Source organism: Hypanus sabinus, chromosome 7, assembly GCF_030144855.1.
Source record: "Hypanus sabinus isolate sHypSab1 chromosome 7, sHypSab1.hap1, whole genome shotgun sequence".
Lineage (NCBI taxonomy): Eukaryota > Metazoa > Chordata > Chondrichthyes > Myliobatiformes > Dasyatidae > Hypanus > Hypanus sabinus.
The window spans coordinates 38828266-38836252 of record NC_082712.1 but is presented as its reverse complement, the minus strand read 5'-3'; the positions used below and the strand labels follow the sequence as shown (position 1 = coordinate 38836252).

Below are 7987 nucleotides of genomic sequence, written 5' to 3'. Positions count from 1 at the left end.
TCTTCTTGGACACCTCACTCTGGTTCTCTGTCTGCTCTGGATCTTTTCATCTCAAATTTTAAAGCCTTTGTGAGATACCAACCAGTTTAACTTCAGCACTCCTTTCTGCTCCTTGACCCTTAACCCCTCTGAATGCACTGCCCTCCACACTCTCTGCACCAATCCCAACCTTACCATCAAACCCACAGACAAAGCGTGTGTTTTTGTAGTGTGGCAGACTGACTCCACCTTGCTGAGGCCAGGCAGCTACTCTCAGACACCTCCTCATACCTACCCCTTGAAGAGGTCCCCATTCCAGACCATTATAAAACTGTCTCCAACACTATCACTGACCTCATCAACTCTGGAGAACTCCCATCCACTGCTACCAAACTCATAGTTCCCTTCCTCCACAAGGTCTACCTCCTACCCAATATCCACAAATCTGACTGTCCAGTAGGTACATTCTGTCTGTATAAGCAAGCTGAACTCAGTCAACATTTCGGGCCAAGGTCTGCTCATTTCAATGGATGCTGCCTGACCTGCTGAATTCATCCAGTTTGTTTATATGTGTCGATTTGACCACAGCATCTGCAGTGTACTTTGTGTTTGCATTCTCTCTGCCTGCTTCTGCCCCACTGAACTCACGTCCTCATACCTCGACTCCATTCTATCCCCTCGGTTCAGTCCCTTTCCACCTACATCTGTGACACTTAGCATCCTCTCAATCTCCTCACTAACTTTCAATTCCTTGGCCCTGACTGCCTCATTTTCACCATGGACGTCCAGTCTCTAGACATTGCTGTCCTCCATCAAGAAGGCCTTAAAACTCTTCACTTCACAACAAAACAACCAACCAGTTCTCCTTCACTAGCACCCTCCTCCATCTGGCAGAACTGGTCCTCATCCTCAGCAAGTTTTCCTTGGCTCCTCACACTTTCTCCATAATCAACAGGTTGTCATAGGCACCCGTATGTTCCCCAGCAATGCCTGCCTTTGCATTGGTTACATGGAGCAATCCAGTCCCAAGTCATTCCCTAGTAATGTTCCACATCTCTTCCTCCACTATATTGATGACTGCACTGACACAGCTTCATGCACCCATGCTGAGCTCATCAATTAAATCAACTTTGTCTCCAACTTCACATGGTCCATTTCTGACACCTCCCTCCCCTTTCTCAATCTCTCTGTTTCCATCTGTGAAGACAAACTGTCGACTGACATCTTTTATAAACATACTGATTCCCACAGTTATCTTGACTATACTTCTTCCCACCCTGTCTGCTGTAAAAAAAAAGCTATTCCCTTTTCTTGGAAAATGAATCTCAGGGTTGTATATGGTCTCTCTCTCTCTCTCTCTCTCACACACACACACACACACACACACACACACACACACACACACACACTTTGATGATAAATGAACTTTGATCTTTGAAGAGTTTGGGCAGAAATTTAAACCAAATTTTTAAGCCAGAAGGACAACACAATTTTCAAAATACACCCAAAGTGGAAGCTTGATCCAAAAGTTTCAGTGGCTGACAAGAAGATTCAGCAAAGTTCCAAGTCTGTCTCCTGGGTGAATCACAGATGCATAGGCAAAGCTTTGGCAAATCCAAGTAACTGTCACATTGTCAATAAACCCAACTCCATGAGTTTGAGCACAGTGTAAGAGCAGATCTCCAATGAAGACATGCCTGCTTTTGGACTTGATCACCCACTCACACCTTGAAGATGAAGTACTTCAAAAGAATACCTGATGCAGCAGGAGCAGTGGCCAGTCAGAGAACAGCTCCCCTGATGTATAAATTTGATTAAAAAGAAATAATAATGCAACAACAAATTGCACAAAGGCTTTAAAAAAAAGGATAAACCTACAAATAAAAAGCAATCTATGAAAGCCCAGAAGTGAAAATTTCAAGAGCAGAAAGCCTTGCAGTATTTTAGTTGTATCATGTTCACATAACATAATGATTGGAGGCTCAGCTTCATTCAGTTGATGTTAAACTCTGATAAAACTGCAATGGTAAATCTGACTACTTTCATACATTTCTGAAAAGGAAGTAATAACTATAGGATGAATACATAGAAACAGCTGGTTAATATAGTACCTTTATGACACCCTCGAGCAATTGGTTTATTGTAGAGTAAGATAGTACTCTTCTGTTGCATAAAGGAATTTATAATTAACTATTGCTTCTTCCAATATGTGCGTATAACCATATTCTGGAAAGTACACACCAGTTTTAGTTATCAGACATGTAGTGGCTAGTACAGAAAGAGGAAGTTCTATTGTTGAATTTTTGAGGTTAAAAATTAGAGACAAGTCTATACTACGATCTATGGCCAGGAATTGAAAGATGTGAATCCATGCATGGCAACAGACTCTGAAGGAGTACCTGCTAAAGCTCTGAAAACCTGTGCCAACCAACTGGCAGGGGTGTTCAAAGATATTTTCAATCTTTCATTGATGGAGTTCCCACCTACTTCAAAAGAGTAACAATTCTATCAATGTCCAAGAAGAGCAGGTGAGCTGCCTCCCAGGAAATAGACTTGGAACTTTGTTTATTCTCCTCCATTTATGCTGCCTGACCTATTGAGTTCCTCTAGCATTTTCAGCACACACACACCTCATTCTCTCCCCTCTTTAGTCACACCTCGGTCTATTTTGTAATTCTGACATTTTACTGTTGAAAATTCCAGCATTAACATCTTTAACTTTTCCTTACCCACAAAAATGTCTTGATCTGTAGATTAAAGTGCTAAGGTACTTTATGACTATTAAATGTGACAATCTTTTATTAAGTTTACTATGCTGGCATGGAAATAATATGGAGGTTACCCCTGATCAGAAGCTCAACCTGGGTATCCTGCAGCAATGGACTCACTTCCTGCCTCTTCAAAGCCTTTCTAACCTTTTAACAGACAGAGTGTGATGGAAATAGAAACATAGAAAACCTACAGCACAATAAGGGCCTTCAGCCCTCAATGCTGAGCCAAACATATACTTATTTTAGAAATTACCTAGGGTTACCCATAGCCATCTATTTTTCTAAGCTCCATATACCTATCCAAGAGTCTCTTAAAAGGCCTGTTGTATCCATCTCCACCACTGTCACCGACAGCCCATTTCACACACTCACCACTCTCTGTGTAAATAAACTTACCCCTGACATCTCCTCTGCACCTACTTCCAAGCACCTTAAAACTGTGCCCTCTCACGTTAGCCATTTCAGCCCTGCAGCTCACCTCTCTTCCTCTGCTGCTCCAAGGAAAAAAGGCCAAGTTCACTCAACATATTCTCATAAGGCATGCTCCCCAATCCAGGCAACATCCTTGTAAATCTCCTCTGCACCCTTTCTATGGTTTCTACATCCTTCTTGTAGTGAGGCAACCAGAACCGAGTACAGTACTCCAAGTGGGGTCTGCAACATTACCTCTCAGCTCCTAAACTCAATCCCATGATTGATGAAGGCCAATGCACCATATGCCTTCTTAACCACAGAGTCAACCTGCGTAGCAACTTTGAGTGTCCTATGGACTGAGACCCCAAGATCCCTCTGATCCTCCACACTGTCAAGTGTCTTACCTTTAATACTATATTCTCCCATCATATTTGACATACCAAAATGAACCACCTCACACTTATCTGGGTTGAACTCCATCTACCACTTCTCAGGCCAGTTTTGCCTTGCTGTAACCTCTTGACAGCCCTCCACACTACCCACAACACCCCCAAACTTTGTGTCATCAGCAAATTTACTAACCCATCCCGCCACTTCCTCATCTAGATCACTTATAAAAATCACAAAGAGAAGGGGTCTGAGATCCCTGAGGGACACTACTGGTCACCATCCTCCATGCAGCATATCACCCGTCTATAACCACTTTTTGCCTTCTGTGGGCAAGCCAATTCTGGATCCATATAGCAAGGTCCCCTCGGATCCCATGCCTCCTTACTTTCTCAATAAGTCTTGCATGGGGTACCTTATCAAATGTCTTGCTGAAATCCATATACACTATATCTGCTGCTCTAACTTCATCAATGCACTTAGCCACATCCTCAAAAAATTCACTCAGGCTCTTAAGGCATGACCTGCCTTTGACAAAGCCATGCTGACTATTCCTAATCATATTATGCCTCTCCCAATGTTTATAAATCCTGCCTCTCAGGATCTTATCCATCACCTTACCAACCACTGAGGTAAGACTCACTGGTCTATAATTTCCTGGGCTATCCCCCTTTCTTGAACAAGGGAATAACATCTGTAACCCTCCAATCCTCCAGAACCTCTCCTGTCCCTATTGATGATGGAAAGATCATTTCCAGAGGCTCAGCAATCTCATCCCTCGCCTCCCACAGTAGCGTGGAAAATGATCCCGTCCGGTCCCAGAGACTTATACCACTTGATACTTTCCAAAAGTTCCAGTACATTCTCTTTCTTAATGTCTTTATGCTCAAACTTTTCAATCCCCTGCAAGTTATCCCTACAATTGCCAAGGTCCTTTTCTGTAGTAAATACTGAAGCAAAGTATTCATTAAGTATCTCCGCTACCTCCTCTGGTTCCATACACACTTGATTGGCCCTATTCTGTCACATCTTATCCTCTTGCTCCTCACATACTTGGAGAATGCCCTGGGATTTTCTTTAATTCTGCTCACCAAGGCCTTCTTATGGCCCCTTCTGGCTTTCCTAATTTAATTCTTAAGCTCCTTTGTGTCATCTTCCTGTATGCTCCTCTCTTAGCAAGCCAGTGAGTGAGTGTACTCTTCTTTTTAAATCTGTAGAACTACTCTAATCCTGTCAGGTTTGGTGGTTCAAGTACTTCCTCAGGACTGATGGTCTGTCCAGTTGATGGCATGCAGGCTGCTTATTACTTTGAGGTATTTTCAAATAGTCAGTCTGGTAAATGACATCAAGGAGCTAGGCTGAGCTGTGGCTTGGATGTCTGTTTTTGATTTGTCTGAATGAATACTGCACCACTGACTCTCAAAATCCAGGATGGAGTAGTCTGCCAGATTAGCACCCCATCTGTTTTTAACTTTGCCAACTAATATTGTCTGGAACGACTATTACCTGCAACTGCATAGGACCATCGTACAGCCAGCAGATGTTGGTATTTGATGCTTTGGAATCTCGATTTCACACCATTAAGCTTGACAAAACCAGCCGACGTGTGCAGTATGCAGTGAGAATCCAGCAGTGAAGGATTTGATCGATTATGAGATATTCTGTGGCTCAGCAGCAACCGATCAGGTTAAAAGCACTGCTTTGTTAATTGACTTTAAAAACAGAAGAAAAAAAAACATCGACTGCAGAAAGGTTCTTTGCCAAAATTGTGGTTTGTTTAATAATAAGTTCGCCTGGAGATGTAAGGGTTAAGAGTGGTGAGTGCGTGGAATGGGCTGCCGGCAACGGCGGTGGAGGTGGAAACGAGAGGGTCATTTAAGTGACGTCCAGATGGCTAAATGGAACTTAGAAAAATAGAGGGCTGTGGGTAAAGCCTAGGTAGTTCTAAGATAGGGACATGTTCGGCACAGCTTTGTGGGCCAAAGGGCCTGTATCGTGCTGTAGGTTTTCTATGTTTCTATGGTAACCCCTTGTCAGGTTGATTTCTTTGGGACTTCCCCGGAGACGCTCATCGGGCATAATGGTTCAAATTTTTCAGCTATTTATGAGCACTATCGGTGCTTTCTATGCAGTATTTGGCAGCTGCAGTTCTTATATTACTGCTTTACTGGCAGCGAACAGAGTTCGAAGAAGGGCGTTCCCTCCCCCGACACCTAGATAGTGTAGAAACGTGACTTAACTCAATATGAAGATATAATGCCCCTGCCGGAGATCGGAAGTTCTCGTGCGTCTGCTTCCTTTGGACCAATCAGGACGGACGTAGACCTAAACCTCAGGGCTTATTGGTTCTTCGACCTCGCAAGATCCCGACTGTCCGAGTGATTTCCAATCCGGAGAGGCGTGACATCCGCGTTCCGTTTCTTCAGCCAGTCAGGGCGAGGTTAGGATCGGACGATAGGTGCTCGCCATCTTTTGTCGTAGCCTCCCGGCTGGATCCGTAACCGCACTCGGGAGCTGGTCGGCGGCCGATTTGAGTCTTGGCTCTTCACTGAGTGTTCGCTTCTGAGCCTGGGTGAGTAAGGCGACTCTCTTGTCTTGTTTGTAGGCGCCGCGGCAGGCAGGCCTATCTAGGGTTGTGATGGAAGCCGGCGTCTGTGAGGTAATTGATGCCTCTTAGACTTTGGTAATTGTACTGGGTACTTGGTCGCTGCTTGTCTCTTCACTCTAATGTCTCGGGCCCGGTTGTGGAGGCTCATCCGCAACCCGTCCCCAGAAAGTCCACCTTGCAGCTGTCTCTCTATCTGAACGGGAAGGATCTGCGGTATCGCTGGGCCTTGAAAATGGTACTCATTCACTGTATCCTCTGGTAATTAGTTTTTGCATATCATCTCTGTTTGCTTCAAACCCGTGTCCTGAAATCGCGTGCCGCATCTGCATCGTCACAATTCCAACGGGTAACAATGTTCATTGCCCCTTTAAATAGCGGCAAGTGCACGTAAAGCTAAATGTTTTCAAAATATCTGAATTTTGGATATAGCGATTCAGTGTTGATGTATGTTCGACAAAATTCTCGTTCAGAACTGGCTAAAAGATATAGCTGTGCAATATACTTTAATCTATTTTTCTTTCTTGGTACAATCCCATTTCAGGGAAATAAATGGTAGCCATTTACACTTGCATTGCATTTGAAAGCTGCTGTGATTTTCCCGAGCCTTATCGATCATTACGGAATAATGACTCCGTTTGTAATTGGAATTAACAAAGTGAAATTATTAAATTCTTATGTTTTGCATTAACAGTAGTGGGCTATTTCCTTCAATACAGTTCTCCGATTCGGAATCCTCAATTTTATATATATGTTTTCAATGTGATTCAGCAGAATGCAACTTGCTATATTAAGAATATCCTGCTGTTGTCAAATGCGTCCCGTGTAAATTTATGACTGGAAAAATTTGTATCTTTTATATTTTTGTCATTTGCTAGATAGGGGAAAGAAAATATACAATAGATATAATTTCTATAGATCTCACAGGACGGTGCTGACCATCAGACACTAATTCCATTTTATTTACCCCACATTCTTGTCATCCCCTTCAGAATCTGCCAGTCATTTGTACACTAGGTATAATATACAATGGTCAGTTATGCCCCCCACCCCAACCTGCACACCTTTGAGACGTAGGAAGAACCAGAACTTCCTGAAAAATCCATATGGTCGCAGAAAAAATACATATTCCCATAAAGATGGCATTGGATTGGAGCCTAGTCACTGGAGTTGAGGCAGGTCTATTGGCTGCACTACTGTGCCATCCACTCTGGAAAATAAAATTTGGCAAGTTTTATAAAAAAAAATCAAGCATCATTTATTTTATCTGCTAATAGATGTTTTTTGGAGTTTTCGGTAATATTTTAGTTATTGAACTTGACGTGCACTGAGTAGGATCATTAATTCCATTCAAAAGTTCAAAATTTATTTCTGCCTCACACCCTGTTTTCATGGTACTGCTGGCAATTTGATTTGCTGTAACAAAATCCTTTCAGTAGTTTTTGAGGTGGCATGATAGTTGAGTGGTTAGTGTAAAGCTATTACTGTGCCAGTGATCTGGGTTCAAAGACTGCATGGGCTTCTGGGTGTTTCAGTTTTCTCCAACATTCCAAAGACATGTGACTTAGTAGGTTAATTGGTCACATGGGTGTAATAGGGCAGCATGTCATCATTGAACTAGAAGGGTCTGTTACAGCTCTGTATCTTTAAATAAAATATTGCTTGCAGTATTTGTCTGCCATATTTTTGCAGCATGATTAAGCTTTGATTCAAATATAGCTTGTTAGCTCTGCTATTTCCTTAAAGTATTACCTCATTTATTGTTAATTTCAGAATAGTTTATTTCACATGATGGGCCGAAAGGCCTGTCCATGCTGTATTTTTCAATGAC

General features: G+C 42.7%; 1 protein-coding gene across 1 annotated transcript in view; it reads left to right on the top strand.

Annotated features, from left to right (window-relative positions):
* The first annotated feature begins 5967 nt into the window (after positions 1-5967).
* hmgcra (3-hydroxy-3-methylglutaryl-CoA reductase a) overlaps positions 5968-7987 on the top strand; it is a 43418-nt gene continuing 41398 nt past the window's right edge. The window contains exon 1 of the mRNA XM_059974532.1: positions 5968-6123. The gene's annotated coding sequence lies outside the window, so the exon portion shown is untranslated. The remainder of the gene's footprint in view (positions 6124-7987) is intronic.